This window comes from Hyaena hyaena, unplaced genomic scaffold, assembly GCF_003009895.1.
Source record: "Hyaena hyaena isolate Hyena2069 unplaced genomic scaffold, ASM300989v1 scaffold_826, whole genome shotgun sequence".
Taxonomy (NCBI): domain Eukaryota; kingdom Metazoa; phylum Chordata; class Mammalia; order Carnivora; family Hyaenidae; genus Hyaena; species Hyaena hyaena.
The window spans coordinates 596719-617989 of NW_024081449.1; the positions used below are offsets into that span (position 1 = coordinate 596719).

General features: G+C 37.4%; 1 protein-coding gene across 3 annotated transcripts in view; it reads right to left on the reverse strand.

Moving 5' to 3' along the window:
- Positions 1–20508, reverse strand: part of SLC44A5 (solute carrier family 44 member 5) — a 424123-nt gene extending 403615 nt beyond the window's left edge. For all 3 annotated transcript variants that reach the window (XM_039219401.1, XM_039219403.1, XM_039219402.1), the window contains exon 1: positions 20470–20508. The gene's annotated coding sequence lies outside the window, so the exon portion shown is untranslated. The remainder of the gene's footprint in view (positions 1–20469) is intronic.
- Between the last annotated feature and the right edge of the window lie 763 nt (positions 20509–21271).

Consider the following 21271-nt stretch of genomic DNA (forward strand, 5'->3'; position numbering starts at 1 on the left):
TCCCAGAGTTAGTTCTGCTAAAGGATTTGTAGGACCTAGAGAGAATATGCATTAGGGTAAGTAACTTAGAATATTTCAGAGAATAATTTTTTTAATCAAAACCTTAAAGATAGGATTAGTGCCTATGGGCAGAAAAAACTTTTTCTCATATACCTACCACCCATGACGCCTTGCTGCAAGTATATGTCAAAAAGTTAGAAATATCCTAAGGCAATGAAAGTTTTAAAAACAAATGATATTATTCAATTTTGCCCATTTAAAACTCAGACAGACCAGACCCTGAAGGCTGATGAAAATAGCCAAATTCAACATATAATGACTCCAATGATTTAATTCTTTCATTACCCAAAGATACCATTAGGATTAGTAGACAGAGGCTTAAAACAGAAATTGCAAGGGAGCCTAACATGTTATATTACAATGTATGATCAAACTTTTCAAAAACCAAAGCTCATTGTCTAAAAATTGGTCATAGAATATATGTTAAAATTATTCCATGTTGTATCTTGGCTTTAAAGAAATGACGGAGCTAGTTAAATGAACTGGCCTATGTTCAAAAGGCTTGAGTCATTTAGGCCCACTGGCATAAAATAATAAAAATGCCAACAAGTTAATACCACAATTAGGACCAACAATTTAAAGCTGCATTGTCAGCAATGAAGAATGTAATTTCAGAATTATAATGAAAAGTCTCCTATCATAACTCATAAAAATGATGCATATGGGATGTGATTGTATGGGAAAGGTAGCCAATATTCCAAAAATAGTATATGAGCCCCACTTATATACAAAAGCATATTTGGAGCTGACAAATTATTCTTGGGCACAAACTATTACAAAGTGACACATACACTCCAAAAAGATATATAGATTTTTGAGGTTTGAAGGTATCATAGATATGATCTAATTTAGCTTCTCATTTAAATGAAGCAATCCTATACATTAGCTTTCTAAATTGTTTACAATTCAGAAAGCAGAATCCTCTTCCATCTTTTTCTTTTCCTTACAATTTATCTGTTAAAAAAAGTGGGGCCTTCATTATTCATTATTGTCATGAACTGAACTGAGCAGCAATCAAGAAAGAAGTTCATTTTTCTCTCATCATTTCATCCAAACACTGTCAGGTCTGCCCTCCTCTACTCTTTGACAACATCTCTTTCAAATATCTTTTCATAACTGTTTCACTATCAGGTATTTAAAAAAAAGTTCATGGATCAAGAAGATGTGGTTTATCTATACCATGGAATACTACATGGCAATGAGAAACAATGAAATCTGGCCATGTGTAGCAACAAGGATGGACCTTGAGGGTGTTATGCTGAGCGAAATAAGTCAGGCAGAGAAGGACAAATATCATATGTGTGTACGTATAGGAGGACTAGGAGGAACTTAACAGAGGACCAACCGGGAGAAGAAGGGGGGAAATGGTGGGGGAAAGGGAGAGAGGCAAACCATGAGAGACTCTTGAATGCTGACAAAAACTGAGGACTGATGGATGTGGGGGGGAGGAGGGATGGGCATGGAGGAGGGCACTTGTGGGGATGAGCACTGGGTGTTATGTGGAAACTAATTTGACAATAAACTATTTGAAAAAATAAATAAATAAAAAATAAAAAAAAGTTCAGTCTTGTCTAAATCAAAGCATTAATCTCATAAGATTTGGAGCTTCTCTTTTCCCACTTGCTCAGAAATGACTCCTGGTGATGAGAAGAGAAGCAGAAGGAAAATGTGGAGGAAGGCTCTGTTCTGTTCTTTCATGCTCCTTTCTTCCTTCCTAACCCACCCCCATCTTTGCCCCTTTCATTTTTGGATCCTGGAAGATGCAGGGATCTAAAACAAAAGTCTTGTTTACAATTCTCATTTGACTATTAAGTGCACTCTGCATGACAAGCTTCCAAATATTGGATCTCACAAGACATGTCTGTGGAGTCCTTTGGTCTGTATGTTTCCTTTAATGGACAGTGAACTCTTCAACAAATCTGTTATAATACAGCCCCTCTCAGCTTTGCCCTAGTAAGCAGCCCTTTTAGACTGGATTCACTTGGCTCACAGAAATTACAATGTTAGTGCAGTTTGAGAAACTGCCGACCCTCCTGACCCTGCAGTCAAGGGCAGCTCCACTTTGTTTCCTAGCTTAAGTCTTCTCCACAGGAGAAGCAGAGACCTGTTAAGATGATATTTTGCCCAAAGTTATAGGAGTCCGCACATCAGGTTCCTTCAAGAAAATGCTCACACTCTGCTAAGATAGAGGCATGGGGAAAGCCTGCTAGTTTCTGCAGTTTTGCAAATGTCTGGCCAGGGGCAGAGCTGCCAATCCACCGATTCCTAGTGTTGCACATGAATTTAGCCTCAGTCAAGCCTGAGTCCATCTTGACCCAGAGTTTACCTTCTGGGCCTGCACTCGGAGGGCTACATGACTATCCTTAGGAGCAAGAAAATAAACAAATAAGAAGACAAGGGTTAATGTTGCCTGTTAATGATTATATATGACACAGTTTGCATATTTTGTCCTTGAGATAATGGCTATTTCCTTGAAACTCCCCCAAACCCTTAACCTTGCCTTCAAAATAACAAATGTTTTCCTACATACCAGGATAAGGGCTGCTTCCTTTATCACTTTGTAGCCTTTTTACAATAACCGTTGAATTCTGCTTCTGTACTGCCCACTTGCCTGCTTGCTCATTATAAGAAGCCCTAAGTCCTTGGACTCAGGGCCGCACATTTAGAGTTCTGTGTTAACTCTGTGCGGTCCCAGCCGGTAATAAAGACTCCCTTAATTCGGCTTCAGTGGTCTCCGTTAGTCTCTGTGTCTCCGGCATAACACTAGATAACTCTAACTTTTAAAAGCAGTGCTCTTGTGCTCCACAACACTTCGTTTGGGGAAGAGAAAAGCATCTCCATTCCCTCCCTATAAAAGAAGAGAAAGAGGGGCGCCTGGGTGGCTCAGTCAGTTAAGCGTCCAACTTCGGCTCAGGTCACGATCTCACGGTTCGTGGGTTCGAGTCCCGCATCGGGCTCTATGCTGACAGCTCAGAGCCTGGAGCCTGCTTCAGATTCTGTGTCTCCGTCTATCAGACCCTCCCCTGCTCACACTGTCTCTCTCTCTGTCTCTCTGTGTCTCTCTCTCTCAGAAATAAAAATTTTAAAAAAAACCATAAAAAAAAAAGAAGAGAAAGAAATGCCATGTTGCTTTCAATTACTATAAATTCCCTTCAAAGGATCTTAAATGAATCTCTCTTCCAAATAGACCAGAGATAGATGACAGGATTGATGATCTGACCAACTTTGTAAATCCAGTGGGGCTGTGTCTAACACACAGGAGGTAATTGTCACCCAATGTCCTAAGCTTTGAATTCTCCAAATTTTAAGACAATAGATTATCTCCCATTCCTTATGTTGTTACAGATATATAGTAACTTTTGAATAAAGCTACTATAACGGGACTTTGTCTTTCTGAATTGCCTCCAGAGTACTCTGAAGGGAGAAATCCAAAATAAGGGGCTGGAAGCCCTCACCTTAAATGACTCTGTTCCTTTAGAAACTATTCTTTTATTGAACTGTTTTTGTGATTCAGCTCAGGTCGAAAGGGCATAAGGCAAAGTTAACTTAAAGGTCAATAGAAAGAGCAGCACATTATCCTAACTGCACTCTTCCCAATGTAAATAAACCCATCAGCTTCAGTTGCTACACTAGCAGACTAGTCCAGGTACCATACCACACTAGAATATAAAATCTGTACCACAATAAAATTGGCAGGGCATCTGGGTGGCTCAGTCAGTTGAGCAACAGACTCTTGGTTCTGCTCTGGTCATGATCTCACAGTTCATGGGATCAAGCCCTCTGTGGAGCTCCATGCAGTTAGATAATCCCTGACAGCAGGTAGCCTATTTGGGATTATCTCTCTCCCTCTCTTTCTGCCTCTTCCCTGCTTGCACGTGCACAAGCACATGTTCACTCGCGTGTGAGAGCGTGCACTCTCTCTCTCTCTCCTTCTCTCTCAAAACAAACTTAAAAAAATAAAGTATATTTTTAAAAATAAAATAAAATTGGCAGATGTATTTGCAATGAATTGGGACAGTACAGTGCATCAATTAGTTAAGTAGAAAGGCTATAGTCCTTATATTTAGAAGATAGATAATTCACACATTTTCTTTAAGATGTAAGAAAATAAGGATGACTGGGTGGCTCAGTTGGTTAAGTGCCTGACTCTTGGTTTCAGCTCAGGTCATGATCTCGCAGTTCGTGGGTTCAAGCCTAGCATTGGTCTCTGCATGACATCAAGGAGCCTGCTTTGGGATTCTTTCTCCCTCTCTCTCTCTCTGTCCCTCTCCCACTCATGTTCTCTGTCTCTCTGTAAATAAATTAACCTCATGAAAAAAAGATTTAGAAAAATAAATTCCAACTATAAATATTATACTAATTATATTTTGTTTATAATTTCTAAGTAAATTTAATGATAAGGAAGGTAAATAGTCCTGTAAATGTCATGTATCTAGCTTCCTTATTCTAATTTTATATATATAAATGCGGTAAAGAGGAATGGGAAAAAGCTGACATACAGAGTCAAAAAGTCTGGATTCACATTCTTGGCCCTAAGGCTTACTGGCTGTGTAATTTTAGGCAAATCACTTCATCTCACTCAGCCTTGGTTTCCTAATTTGTAACACAGCAATGATAACAACATTACAAGGTTGTTATGCTTTGTAAAGGAACTGTAAATCATTTTGCAAATATTACCTTTCTCTCTCTTTAAAAAAAACACTTTTTTTCTTGTAGATTATATAAGAAAAATTTATCTGACTAATTAGAAGCACAGTCCTTGATGTCAGTCTCAGTAGTTATTCAATGTCAGTATCTGCTGAACAAATAATAAAATACTTGCTCTGCCTCATCAGACAACAGAATACTAGTCAAATTGTGTATCACTTCCAAACCTCAATTTTTATGTACGTAAAATACACAAATAAGTACTTCAATGCTCCTCAATCATGGTAAAAATTAGAAACTCTGGAGTCTCTGATTTAGTGGTCTGAGGCAAGGCCTAGACAAATAATACACTTATGCTTCACAGGTATTTAGAAACTAACCCAGAAGTTAGAGCCACTAAGCCCCTTCTCAGGGCTATTGCGAAGATTAAATGAGATGATGTATAAAGATACTGGGCACATGCTTAATTCATGTAACTATATAGATTATATCCTGCTTTTTTAAAACATTTTATACAAATTTATTTATAAAAATATTTTGTATAAAATATTTGAGAAATAACCAGTGAATTATTAAAGCGGTGGTTCTCAAACTTCAGCATGATTCTAGTGGGGAGTCAGAAGGCTTTTAAAAACAGATGGCTGTGTCCTGTCCCCAGAGCATCCAATTCAGTAGGCTTGAGGGGGAGCCCAAGAATTTGGATGTCTAGCTAGTTCCCAGATGCTGCTGATGACATTTTGAGAACCACTGCATTAGAGAAACATTAATCAGATCCAAAAATTATGTACATATAAAGTAAAAATAATATAGGCAGGGAATAAAGTGTCAACATTTTACAGTTAAGATGTCAGCAAGGTTAATTTTGTTTGATGATTTGAAATATAGTCTCCTATGACTACACCTTTCTCAACTAACTCCCTAGGGTGAATGGGAAGGTCATACCTTTGCGGTCCCACTGAAATTTGAATCAACTTGCCAAATAATCGTTGCACTCAGCTTTGTATGAAAATGAACCGGTAAGGCATTGCTTTCTCCCTTGAGTAGAAAGCAAGTTCCTTGAAAGTAGAGATCAAGTCATACTTATCTCTGCACCCTCGGAGCCCAGCACAGTGCATGGAGAATCATTCAATAAAATGCTTAATGAACGAAAGGAAACTCAATTTGGAATAGAGTAATTTTGTGATTTTTTTATTGTAATCTCATGGTAACTCCACCAGAAAGTCTAAAGGTATACAGACAACCATCTCCCTGGCCTATCTCTTTCATTACAGCAGAGGTTCTCAAAGGAGGTAAACTCTCCTACTACCCTCCTCAACAGATCTTTGGCTTTAAACCAAAGAAATAATATCGATAGCAACAATTTACAAGCATATAACAGTTTGTTTTACCAATAAATTTTGCAACCTGAGGGCTCAAAGTCACAAATTAGTTAGTGGAAGATTAGAAATAAAATAGTCTCACTCTGAGCCAAACACTCTTAAAGACTCTATACTCTCCATCAGCTGATCCACTATCTAATCAGAACCTCATCAGTAGTTGCTTCACCACTGAGAGCTCACCTGTGATAAGGCAAGATTGCCTATGTCAGGAGAGCCCTTTCCTTCAGATAATGTTTTGATAATTAACTTATTATCATTATTATTATTATTATTGTATTCAGTTCAGTAGCTTAGCTCTTCTTTTCAGGCTGGGCTTGTTTTAAATATTAATTCAAATCCTGATTAGAATCATTTTGCAACAAAGCCTGATGTGACCTTCCTCTTTTCCTTTTTAAAAGAGCTCTGAATGTCATTCCAAAGACTGTGTTCCTGGAACAGCTATTCTGCAATCAACACAACCTTTTGGAGTGTTTTTTACTGCCTTTGGCACTCCTGGGCTTCCCGGGTCTCACTCTTTTCCTCTCTTGCTACCTTGATACAGAATACATGCTGAGAATCAGACATCTGGCAGCGTAATTGGATTTCAGGCCAGTGTGGAAAACTGAATGTAAATATAGTCAGCTGTGGGTACAAACGGGACAGAGAAAAGAAGTAGGAAAATACAGGCTGATCTTGGGGCGCCTGGGTGGCTCAGTCAGTTAGGTGTCCGATTTCAGGTCATGGTTCGTGGGCTCAAGCCCCACACAGAGCTCTGTGCTAACAGTTCAGAGCCTGGAGCCTGTTTTGGATTGCGCCTCCCTCCCTCTGCCCCTCCCCCGCTGGTGCTCAGTCTCTCAAAAATAAACATTAAAAAAAAAAAAGGAAAGAAAGAAAGAACACAAGCTGACCCGGAAGCAAGCTGGGTAGAGCACCTTTGCTGTAAAAAAGCTAGCTTTGAATATGATTCTAATTTTCTGCAGTTCCCGCACTTCTAGAAAATGGGAAGTAGGGGAAGGCAGGCAGGCAGGAAGGAAGAAGGAAGGAAAGAAGAAAGGGAAAGATGGAAGGAAGGAAAGAGGAAGAGGGAAGGAACAAAGAGAGAGAGAGGTAGGAGAAAACAAGAAAGGAAAATGAAACAAACATTTATTGAACACCTATTACACACAACATAATGCTATACACTTCGCCATTTATTATGTTGACTACCACAAAATAGTCTGTAAGGTAGGTTATTATTGTCTCAATTTTTCACATAAGGAGAATGAAGTTCAATGAGGTTAAGTAACTTGTTCAAGATCATATAGCTGGAATTTGAACACATATCTGTCTGACCCCAAAGTCCAGAAAAAAAGAAAGCAGGTAGGCTCTGGGAAATGTTGAAAATGATAAGAAACATCATCTCAAGGAACATGTGAGCAGGAATAATAGAAAACTGAATTGGGATGTGAGATTGTTCTTTCTAGAATAAGATATCTGATCCCCAAACCTATTCCATTCCATTATGTTTTTCTTATCTTAAAAAAAATTCATTTCCTCAACAAATCATTGTGGAGTACCAAGAGTGAGTAAGACACTTTGCTAGTAGCCATCAAAGATACACCTATGAACAAGGCATGAAATTTATGGTCTAGTAGGGAAGAAAAGTAAGTATACATACAATTAAAATGGTTTGATAAATGCTAACAAGTGCAACCTCAAGGAGGTATGGAAATACTTAAGGCATGTGTAAGCAAAGTTAAAGCACCTTTCTTCTACTTTCTTGTATTGTGGATATCTGCATGTGCACGTATACACACACACACACACACACACACACCCCACTCTAATTCCAGGACATAGATGCAAGACCTCTGTTGCTCCATCTGCGATGTCATCCATAAACAATAGAGCCAATTCCAGAGCATGTGGTGAAAGCAACATTGAACTAAAAGTCAGATCTGAATTTTAATCTAGACTTGCCAAGTTCTGGCTGTGTAACATGGGAAAATAATGTTAATCTCTCTGAGCCTAAGTTTACTCATCTGAAAAGAAGTTAAGCTAAACCATTTGTAAAATCTCTTTCATTTTTAACACACCCTGGAGTTTTATCTCTAATGACTTCTAACTACACATCACAGCTTGATAATCAGAAATTGGTTAAAAACTATCTTAAAATTTCAGACTTCAATACTGATGACTATTTCAAGTATAATATATAAAATAATAAAATAATGTAAAATAATTTACATTATTTTAAAAATGTGCTGAACCACAGTCACATGAATTTCACAATCAATATGAAAGTAAGAAAAACTGACATCACAAATGGAAATATATCAGCTTTCAAAAAACTGAAATGAAAAATGAAGTTCCAAAAGGGAAAAAAAGGCCATGTTTAAATATAGCATGAGAGTCTGTAAGTCAGATACAAATGTCATTAGTGTCTTCAAGGGAAAAGAAATGTTAAAAGATAGAATTTTCCTTATCTTGTGTCATAATATCTGACTATCTACGGAGTAGAAAAATAAGACTAAAAGTTAGGAAAGCTGAATTTCAGTATTAATAATATTTCATTTGTACATCAACCTTTTTAAAAAGTGTCCATATTTAAAAAAAAGTGTCCATATGTCAAACGTAAACTGACATTCAAAATTATAATGAAATCTTCAAGTGATACATAAATTGATAGTAAGCAACAAAAATTCTTTGGTAAAGATGCTTTCTTATCTTTTGAAATGGTAAAAATAACATCTACAAATTTTCTCTCCCTCCTGAAGATTAATGAGTTAACAATTATAAATGTTTTATACCTTGGAAGAATGCTAATAATGCAATAGAGATGGGCAGGGAATATACCTTTTTTTTTTTACATCATATTAATAAAAAATAAAATTAAAATCACAATGTTAAATAATAATGCAATGCATATCAAGCTAGTTTTTCAAGACATAATATATAAATTCATTTGATGATCCTTAAAATCGTACTTGGTATTACAGTTCTTAATGAGACCATTTTCAATAAATTACTTTTTGTTAACCAAGACTAACCCAAAATTAGAAAATAATTATATCAAAGGAGGGAAGAAAAGTAGGGAGGGTGGAAGGGAAGAGAAAATATCTCTCCAGGTATTTCAGAAATAATTCTAGAGTAATGAAATTTAAAGATTCCAAACGTGGAAAAGCCATTTATTAGGAACTAACTAAAGAATATCTCTAGGTGACAGTGATGTATTCTCTGGAAAAGACACTGCCTAAGGGCAGCCTTTCATGCTTGAGTCACCACCTTCATCCCATTGTCTATATTTTTAATCAGAATTTTCCTATCTAAACACACCAGATTCTCAGTGTTTCAGAAACATCTCAAATGCCCTGACCCAGAAGTTATTTATTTCCTATAGATCATGGAATCAACTTTTTCTACAATAAAAAAAAAAACAACTTTTTAAAAATTGTATTTTAGAGAAAGAAAGAGAAAGACCATTCGTGATCTGGGGGAGGGCAGAAAGAGAAGGGGAGAGAGAAAGAATCCTAAGTAGGCTTCACACTCAGCTCGGAGCCATGACCCTGGGATCATGACTTGAGCCGAAATCAAGAGTTTCAATACCTAACTGACTGAGCCATCCAGGCACCCTATAATTAAAAACAAAAACAAAAACAAAACAAAAAAACTTTTGATGAGTTGAACAGTTCCAATGTGAAATCTTAAAGAAATAAAAACAGTAACAGTTCCTGATTATCCAGAAATAGTATTCAAAGTATAGATTATTCAGACATGGTCTGGGGAACCATTCCTACTACATATGGGAACAGCAACACCTGCTCTGAGTTCTTTCTATGGTCTCAGTTCAGTGGCAGGCAAGAGAACTCTATCCATTCATTGCAAAAAAAAAAAACCAAAAAAACAAAAAAAATCCCTTACATCTCAAAATTCACTCATTTATTCATTCAACTAATTATCACTGAACATTTACTAAGTGTTAGGCCCTAAGATAAAGATTTAGAAGTCTCTACTTTAAGATGTTTAAAGTTTAATTTCATACTCATGTGAAAATGTATTGTCAATAAAGGAAGAATACGACAAAAAGAAAAATGAAAATATAAACTTTAGGAGTCCTAGTTAAAGGAATATAATTTAGCACCACTTTCTTCTGTACCTTTTTTTCTTAGAACTCAAGCTATTATTACATATCAGAACTTGGAATAACTTTCTAGTGAACTTTCTGATAATTTATAATATTATTACAAGATAATAGTGTTACAATTTGGAGATAACATTCGATCTTCTACTAACCAATCAGTACAGTTCCCTAGATATATTAATTACAAATTCACTTTCTTTTTCATGGGCCACACTTAACTTTTTAGACCTAAACCCATAGTTCAACACAGTAAACACACACATACATACACACACAGGGACAGATGTTTATTAAGCCTCTGTATTTGCAGAGAAATCCTAGAAAATTCAGTTAATTATGTTATTTATGTTAACAGAATGAAATTATCATCAAACCATTAAAATTATGAAGAATATATAAAATATAAATATGTATGTTTGATTTATTCAATAATGTATTCATTTAGTCTCTGTGACATGCCCAGAGTTACACCAGACATTTTGTATTGTGAGATAAATATCACACAATCAGGACCCTCAAGGAGGGACCCTCATAGCCTAGTAGTGGTATAAGCGGAGGGACCCAGAGAAGGGGAAAGTGAATAGACACATGGCAGACTCTAGGCACCGAGAGGCAGCAGTCCTTTGTTGCAATCCAAAACTCAGGTCCCAATCCAGGCACGTGACCACCTAAACAAAGCCAAGTTTGATCCAAGAAAATGAAGTCAAGATACAGAAAGACTGAAAGAAGCCCTAGGAAAGAGCAGAAAGCTTCTAGACAACTGGCTTGGGAATGCAGTGCTGTTCCCCCAGGCACCAAGTACAGACGGGCTGGCCTGAAACTGCCTGATAGTGTCACCAGAAGAGTGGGAGGCAGGTATCAGCTCCAGTGACACTCTGACCTTGGGATGTTAAGTTCCTGATTTTGTCAGATTTTTGGTTCTTTTGCTTCAGGGCAGTAGTAAAGCTAAAGACCCACAGGAAGACTGAGAAAGGAGATGGACTCAACATTTTCAATCTGTCTAGGAGAACTAACAGAAGCGTGTGCAATATGTCCGGGAGCCCTAAAGAGGAAATGCTTACCTGTGCCTCTAGGGTAGGGGCAGGGCAGGAGTGCCAGAGAGGAAGATGGGGAAAGTTTCAGAGAGAAAGTAGTGACATTTGTGTTGAGGCTTGAAGGATGAAAAGGGATTTTTCAGCATAACCAAAAAATCTAGTCTAACAGAGACAGAGAAGCATAAAAGAAAGTGTGTGTCCCCAGTGTTAGAATGGTAGGATCTTTAAGCTTAGAATGGATGTGGAGAGTGGTGGGCGATGAAGTAGAAAAGGTAATCATGGGTCAGATCCTCGAAAGCTTTATATGCCTTGTTGTGGACTTTTTATTTTTTATCCCGGGTAAGTAATGGAAAGTCATTACTGGATTTTAGGGATGTGAAGTGATTATATCTGCCTTGTAGGACTATCTGATTTGCCATAATGTAAAAAAAAAATTAATTGGAGGTGATGTAAATCCAAACATCAGGAGACCTGTTAGCGTATAGGTCATTCAACCCATACTAGAAATGATGAGTACTCAATTATATCTCTGAATTAAAGAAAAGTAGATACTAAGGATCAATAATAGTGACTGACTTGATCAGGGCTGAGTAGAGGCATGGAAAAACAATCAAGGATAACATCAGATTCTCAAATTGTGAAACCACATGGATAAAGAGACCATAAAATAAAATTGCAGCTATGGAGAAAAATACATGAACAAAGACTAGATGTAAAAAGGAGGGGGAGGTGAGGATCATAGGAAGATTTGTTTCCCAAAATTTTTTCAGTGTTCTATCACATGTACAAAACTATTTGGGGCTACATCTAGGTTTAAATGCAAGTTCTGCAAATTACAGATTTATAACTTGAGTAGATTATTTAACTTCTATGGATTTAGTCTCAGCCAACATTAATTTGTTTATAATTGACCTTGCTTCAAAGAAGTTTTAAAATAGTTTCTAGGGGTGCCAGTTTAGCTCAATGAGATGAGCATCCAACTCTGTACTTCAACTTAGGTCAGGATCTCACAGTTTCATGAGCTCCAGCCCTGCATCGGGCTCTACACTGACAGTGTGGAGCCTGCTTGGGATTCTCTCCCTCCCTCTCTCTCTGCTCCTCCCCTGCTCATGCTCTCTCTCCCTCAAAATAAATAAATAAACTTTAGAAAAACTAAAAGTTTCTAGAAGTACATACAATTCAACCAAACAAAATATATAAAGAGAGACAATGAGAAACAAAATAAATACATAAGTGAATGACTTATGATCTCAGAGTCTTGAGCAAGAAGGGGACTCAGACTCAGTTCTGAGCTTCCTTGCTGTCCACTCATAGTGGGAGACACTATGAGTTCTATGACTCACTTTATCTATCGTTAGTGACATTTTGGAGAAACTTCTCCATCAGGTACTCACAACACAGATACTTTGTAAAATAGTGATCAGTACAAGAAATAACATCTGGGAACTTAATATGATGTCAAGTATCTCAAGGTCAGTCAGTGTTACAACAGCTAAGCACAAATCAGCAAAAGCGCATCTACGGGCGCCAAAATAGCACAAGCTGAATAAGGAGCTATTTCAAGGTCTGGCTGATTCCAAGAAAAAGTTTTAGCATATCTAAAGGAATTAAAGGACTACATGTTTATTCAAGAAATCTCTCCTAAAGAGTCCTCCCATAAAATTACTCCAGAACACTGTCTGGGGTGCCTGGGTAGCTCAGTTGATTGAGCTTCAGACCCTTAATTTTGGCCCAGGTCTTGATCTCATGGTTTGTGAGATGGAGCCCCACCAGGCTCTGTGCCATTAACGGAGCCTGGTTCGGATTCTCTCTCCCTCTCTCTCTGCCCAGCTTGCACTCTCTCTCAAAAATAAATTAATAAACTTAAAAAAAAAAAAAAGAACACCATCTAACCACCTTCTTATCACCAGGGTCTGATGATTATTGAACCACTGGCCTAACAATGGCAATTCTCAAGATGTTTCTGGTTCCATAGTAAAAACCTCAGTTTTCAGAAATACAAGATGCAATATAAACCTCATGAAATAGGGCCAACTAACAGAAAGGAAGTCTAGACCCACAAACATTCTAAATATTCAAAGGATATTTCAGTCTATTTACTATGAGTAATTAGCTTTTAAAAATGCCCATTAGAATTTCTCAAAGACTTGCTTTAGTAAATTATTTCTAATATATATGACTTTCTACCATTTAATGCTGCCCCAAACTTGAAAATGGTTTTTCCCAAATAGGTTAAATAGGTTACATGCCTCTCTTGACCCATATAAAATTGTGTATAAGCTATTAATTTGCTTACCTAGGGCATTAATTCATAATCAGGCAGTGAGAATTTACAGAAGTTAAAACAGAAGGAGTTTTGATCTTAGAGTTAAGTATGTGAAGCTTATGTCCTTTTGTCTTTGTGTTGTTTCTATAGATTACTAAATAAAAGTTTATGTGTGGAAGTGTGGTAATTATTCAATTCAGAGTTTCCATAAAGTTTTACAAAGTAGACGTTTCAATGTAAGACTTTCTTCAGGGTTAAGAAGAAGAGAGAAGAGGTAGCTTCCAAAGCTATTCTTTATAACTTCAAGTCTATCCAACTCAAGCAGTTAAGATATCTCTGGACACATTTATTTATGAGAAAAGACTTTCTTAAACAACAGAATGTTCCTTCTTTATTCACTGATAAATACTCTTTCACTATAGTAAAGGTGTTAAATCAGTAGAATCAATGTCATTGTCATGGAAAAAGAATGTGATGACATTCTTGTGCAGCCAAACAAAAGAACTGTGAATAAGAGGCTGAGAAAAGTGAATAAGAAGGAAAAAGGGCTTAATTCAAACTGAAAAATACTATTAATACTTCAATTTGTTAAGTATCATGTCTATTAAATAACTTTTATAGTATTTCTTTTTTCATTTTATGACTTTTTATTTTTATCTAATACTTATAAAATGAACATAACCATAGGAGAAACTTTAAAATTACTTTTGAGTTTTTGGTAAGGCAAACCTGGAGTAATAATAAATTTTTTATAAAATTTTTACTGCCAATTTCAAAATCTTATATTTTCGGTGGGGGGAGGGTCTCTGGATTTGAACACTGAAACACAAGCCAATGAGCTACAAAATTCACACAAAGAACCTGTCCTGTAAGTTCTTCAAATGAATACACTTTAAATTGCTTCTTATTAAACTAGATTTTGAAAAAAAATTATGTGAATATGGCAATACTTTTTTAATTTTTATCTTATTATTGTTTTTAATTCTAGTATAATTAAGATGTTGTGTTGTATTAGTTTTGATCTTACAGGAAAATTGCTCAAGCACGTAGGACCAGTCCTGACTTTGGTCAGTCTTCCTTACCTGATAAAATTAGTAAGAGTTCAGCTCTCTTCTAAAGTCCTAGTGGCCAAAAGAAGCCACACAAAAGTAGTCTGGGAGGCTACTCATCCTTTCACATAAAAGAGAGACAGAGCCAGAGCTTAACAATGCATTGTGTTCCTGATCCTTTCACAAAATATTCACAGATGCAGAACAGCAATCAGCAGTGAGAAACTGTTGTTCCTCTATTGAACTACAAAATTTTTACTGTGGATTTCAACGTTTCTCTCATAACATAAGCCCTAATGAGAAACTACCTACGTTTATTAACAAACTGTAACATGCAATGGCAACCAACAGAAGGAAGGAGAAAGGCAAGGGCAAAGAGACAGTGAACCAAGACAAAAAACAAAAAACCAAAATATTTTTAGTTTGAACCCTCATTATTATTAAAAAGTTGTGCCTTGTCTAAATATAGAACAATGGGATAGGTAAAGACAACTCTTCTAGATTCCTTTTTCAGTAGTAGCTTTCTAGCTTCTCTCTGGAAGAATGGAAAAATGATGAGGCTACCCCAGAATTTTGCAACCCAGCACTACTGACAGTTCAAACCAGATCATGCTTTGCTGCAGGGACTGTCCTAGACATTATAGAATGTTTAGCAGCATCTCTGGTCTCTACCCACTGGAACCCAATAGCATTACCCCAGTCATGACACTGCGAGATTGTCCACAGTCACTGCAAAAGTGCCTCTGGTCAAGAACTACAGTGTTTTTAAGTATTTCTTTAGTTGTTTTGAGCCTTCCACCTGACAGAATAGACTACTACAGCCAGCAACACAATGACTTTCTCTTCTGGCAACTTTCTCCTATTGTGGCATATTTTATTAAATATTTCACCTGGAAGTCCATTTATACACCTCTTTTAATGCTATATTTAATATTTCTTAAATACTTATTTATTTATTTATTTATTTTGAAAGAGAGTGAGAGCAGGAAAGGCACAGAAAGAGAAGGAGACAGAGGATGACACCCAGGTCCATGCTGATAGCAGAGAGTCAGACACGGAGGGCAAACCCATGAACCGTGAGATCATGACCTGAGCTGAAGTCAAACACTTAACTGATTGAGCCACCCAGGTGCCCCTATATTTATATTTTTAAGATAGTATGTTTAAAGAAATAAAAATAAAAAATAAATGAGATAAAGTCATTCTACATGAATTCTTCCTTACCTCCCTATGGAACTGTCATGAAAAGGAGCCATAAAGTAAAACAGTAAAAGAGAGGTCAAAGACAAAAAGCAAATAGTAACACACTACAAGGAACAAAATCTGCTATTATTTCTCTGCTGTTAAGAAAATCACATTTTCTTCTCTACTGCTTTTCTCATCCCAGCCACAGCACCTTTTCTTTGCTCCCTTTACAACAACACCCTTAAAGAGTTATCTAAGCAGTCTCTAAACTCCGCCCATCTCTTTTAACCTGTTCCATTCAGACATTCACTGCCACCACTACAATTCAACCACCCTTGTCCAGGTTTGCAGTGACCTTCACATTAATAAATCCAGTGGACACTTCTAAGCTCTCATCTTACTTCACTTATCAGTGGCATTATTCCTCTCTTCCTTTGTACTTTCTCCCTTGGCTCCAGAATTCCACCCTCTTTCAATTTCCTCCCTACTTGCTAGTTGCTCTTTTTCAGTCTCCTTTACTAGTTTCCTCCTCTTCCCCCGCTTCCTCTTAATAATGCAACAATCCTAGCCTCAGGTCATTTATCTCAGTCTGCACGCACTTCCTAGTGAGTCCTCCAGTATGGGCTCTTAAATACCACCTGTGTGCTGATGACTCCCAAATTGCCTCTCTCCCAGACTCTAGACTCCTATATCCAACTTCCTCCTTGTCCTCCACTTGAATATTAAATAAATGTTTCGAACCAAAATGTGTCCAAAAGTGAACTCCTGATCCTTCCCCCTAAACTTGTCTCACCCACAATTTTCTAATACCATTTGATGGCAACTCCATCCCATTAGATGCTCAGGCCAAAACTATGCAGTCATCCATAACACCTAGCTTTCTCTCACCCTACACATACCGTTAGTTCAGGAAAACATATGAGCTTCACTTCCAAATACGTTCAGTATCCTTCCACTTCCCACGTCCTTCACTGCTTCCATGCTAATACCACCAGCATCTCTTAGCTGAGATACTACATACATCTCCTTACTGGTCTTCCAGCTCCTCTCCTTGCCCCTATAGGATGCTCCCAACACAGGAGCCACAACAATTCTTTTAAAATGTAAGTCATACCTGGGGCACCTGGGTGGCTCAGTTGGTTGAACATCTATCTGACTCTTAATTTTGGCTCAGGTCATGATCCCAGGATTGTGGGATTGAACCCACATTGGGCTCTACACTGACTATGGAGCCTGCTTGGGATTCTCTCTCTCTCCCTCTGCCTCTCTCCCTCACTTGTGCTCTCTCTCTCTCTCTAAAATAAAAAAATTAAAATTAAAAAAATATTTTTTAAAAATTCATAAAATAATAAAATGTAAGTCACAGCACATAACTCTTCTGTTAAAAACTTGCAGTGAGCTCCATTTCCACTGAAGTCTTTATTTTATTAATAAGCGAGTCATCTTTTTTTAAGTAACTTCTATGCCCAACATGGAGCTCAAACTCATGACCCCAAGATCAAAAGTCTCATGTTCACCAACTGAACCAACCAGGCACCCCCAAACTAGTCCTTTAAGTTGCCTAAAAGGACTAACATAATCTGGTCCTCTCTCATCTTCCTGATCCCCTTTCCTATTTCTATTCTGCTCTCTAACACCACTCAGCCTCCTTTATGTTTATCAGACATTCCAGATATATGCCAAACTTTGGGTCTTTGCACTGGCTTTTCTCCCCTCCTGGAAGGTTATTGCCCTCCCACGAATAACTACTTACCTTCTTCAATATTACCTTTCAATTAGGCCTACCCTAACCATCCTATTACTATTTACAGCTGATTGCTCCATCATCCCATTACTAGTGTTGCAAACCCCCCTCACCATGTATATATTTTTTCTCACAACACTTTTCAATTTTTAATATCAACAATTTGCTAATTTTTTATTATTCATTGTCTATCTTCCCTATCTAGAATATAAACCTGATCAAGGCTCCATTTTTTTTATGGTAAGTCCCTCAGAATTGTGCCTAGCACAGAGTAAGTGTATCTTATATTTGTCGAATGAATGAAATAAAATGGACAAATACCCAACCTTAAGTAAAAGGGGTGGCAGCATTCTTTTCTTTCTTGATCCTTTTTTTCATTTTGCTGGTCATACATCAAAGCACTAGTTGGCCTGGGAGGGAGAAGGTATTCTTTGGTAGAAAGGAGTAGATAAATATAACTTGGGAGAGGCTTTTTGGGGAAGATTTTAGGTTTTAAGGGACTTTCTGCCTTTTCAGTTTGGGAAGCTGTGAAGTCTCGGGCTGTTTGGGAGATTTTAGGACTTTTATCTTCTGTTTATCACTTTGATTTTTAGTTTGTTGTGGCTTCTAGTTGGAAGTACCTTCCAAACTAAGTGAAACAAAGGAGCTAGGGATGAGGACCAAAAACAAAAACAAACAAAAAAAATGGAGAGGAAACAGGCTGCTAAAAGGAACTCAAGGGAAACAGGAAAAAAGAACTTTAGGTTTTCAGTCCAATTCACTAAAGTAGGAAAGTGGGCTAAAATTCAGGGCCAGTGCTGATACTAGTAAGGAAAATTGCAAATTAGAGTGTTCCTTTTATTCTCAGGAGACTGAAAGTGGCAGATATGGTACAGGAGAAGCCCTAGAATAACTGTATAAATAAGTAAATTAATCCCATTACAGTAGAGGGTTTTTTTAAAAAACATTCTTCCATACACATCTCCCTAATATATATATACCACTGAGAGGGTCTATTTCCCAAGACAGAAGTGCAAAAGTAATGAAACATGTATGTATTCATTATCTAATGCTTTGTAACAAATTACCCCAGATTTAGTGGCTTAACATAATAGTAACCATTTATTATCCCTCACAGAGTCTGTGATACAGGAATCCAGAAGTTGGGCAGTTCTGGGTTAGGGTATCTCATGAAGTTCAGTAAGATGTTGACTGAGCAAAAGACACTGAAGGCTTAACTGGGCTGGAGGATCTGTTTCCCAGGTAGATCCCTTATATTGGCTGGCAAGTTGGGGCTGGCTCTCAGCTCCAGGCCTCAGCTTCTTCCCACAGGGGCCTCTCCACAGGGAAGCTTGAATGTTTTCACAACATGGCAACTGGTTTTCCCCAAAGTAAGCAATATAAGAGAGCAAAGGATACACAAGAGCAAGGCAGAAGCCACATGACTTTATGTACAGTATAGCCTTCTACTGTACTTTACTGGTTACACGGGTCAGCCCAGATTCAGTGTGGGAAAGGAGAAGGTAAGGTGTGAATACCAGTAGGCAAAGAACACTAAGGCCATTATTGAAGGCTGGCGACCACCACAGTCAAATGGCTTCACATATGAATGGTAAAATAATCTCAATCTATTTTAGAGTAGACTGGGATGCATCTTTTCTGTTTACATCACTTCAAAATGTGAGATCTTTTTTCCATCTTTTTTGCCTCCCCATCTCTATCACCTTAGCATCAGTGAGCACTTTTTGTTAGTAATGTAATTTTAATTTAACTTTTTTTAAGTTTATTTATTTTGGGAGAGAGGGAGAGAGAATCCCAAGCAAGCCCAGCACTGGCAGCACAGAGCCAGATGCGGGGCTCAAATCCACAAACTGTGAGTCCATGACCTGACCTGAAATCAAGACTTGGATGCTTAACTGATCCCCATTTTTTATTTTAAAAGTGGATTGCAAACAATAAAGTGGTGATACTTCTGAGGAAAATATAAGATATATCATGCTCTTGATTCAGTGGGGGGAGGGGGGGTGGGGGTGGGAACACCTTGATGACCTACCTTTCTATGTTAGTGTTGAGTAACCCTGAGGAAAATGAATGGATATTAAAATATTGGACATAGATGAAGGAAAAAGAGTCATAAGGCTTATTTATGCCTCTATCCAGAGTACACAATTTATTCTTAGACCTCAAGAAAGCACCTAATGTCTTTGTATCTCAATTTCCTCATATGTAAAATGCAGATATTTATTCACATGTATGTAGAGTGATTTGTGAATATAAATTGGTAACTGAGCTCTATTTTGTATGTATCAAGATATATATCTGCATTTATGTAGAATGTCTTTTTTTTTTCAATGTTTTATTTATTTCTAGGAGAGAGAGAGAGACAGCGTGAGCAGGGGAGGGTCAGAGAGAGAGGGAGTCACAGACTGAAACAGGCTCCAGGCTCTGAGCTGGCAATCAGCACAGAGCCAGACACGGGGCAAGAACCCACAAACCGCGAGATCAAGACCTAAGCGAAAGTCGGACGCTTAACCGACTAAGCCACCCAGGCGCCCCGAATGTCTTTACAAAAAGTAAACTTGACCAAATTCAAGATATATATATCTTGATGTAAATTATATATATCAAGATATATGTCTTAAGTTATATATGTATACATATGATATAATAAAATATGCGCATATACATATAAACATACATAATCAAGATATAAATCTTGGAGGGGCACCTGGGTGGTTCAGTCAGCTGAGTGTCTGGCTTTGGCTCAGTCATGATCTCATGGTTTTTGAGTTCAAGTTCCACAGAGCCTGGCACCTGCTTCAGATTCTGTATCTCCCTCTCTCTCTGCCCCTCCCTGCTCACACTCTATCTCAATCTCTCTCTCTCAAAAATAAATAAACATTTAAAAAATTGTTAAGATATAAATCCTGATATAAATTCCATTATATAGAATATGTATTCACAAATAATAATCTTAACCAAATTCATTACAGATATAGACTATTTGTATGCAGCAGCATCACTTACCTCTTTATCATTCCTCCAATAACTCTATGAATACTGAGCATTTCTTCTAACTCAAACATACTAAAACTCTCAATAGTATGGAAAAGAGCTGATGTCACAAACACATTGTGTTCCAGTATCACTAAGGGCCAGATTCATCCTTAGTTACTTAAACCTTGAGGTATACCAGCCTTGCTAGCCTCAAAAGAGAGACTTGGAGTACAAAGAAACAGAAGGAGGGGGCTTAACAAAGCCCTGAAGTGATAAAAAATTCTTAGTATAGTCTCATTGTTAATCCTTGGCAAAGAAGCAGTTTGGATGTGGAAGACGGCAGTGGAGAGCTTTAAAATAATTATTATTTTATTATTAAATACCATGGCACTTTCTAGTCATAAATGCTCATGGAGCAGAAAATCATCCAAGACCCCATTTTCCCCCTGCCAACATCTGCACAGTAAGATCAGAGACCCGAGAACACACTCTCCCTGCTAACTAGCTGTCAAGCAGCTACCTCAAACAAATGGCAGTTTTTATCATTAATTCTTTCATGCTACTTTCATCTGTGAGGTTTGTAATCCGTAAGAACAACCTAATAATGATTAATAAAATCAAAGCTATCTTTTAAAAGCCTGTATGCTTTTATTGTCACAAATGCTTTACAAGTAAAAGATCAGTCAGAAGTATTAAAGGTACCCTGATTTGAACTTCCTTTGTGCTCGAATTAGAGTGTTTCTTTTGGAACACTCTCACATCAGGCTTCTGCGTCTCTTGGCAAAATCATGAATTGGCTGACATTGTCTTAGAGGCTTTCCTGTGTCTCCTT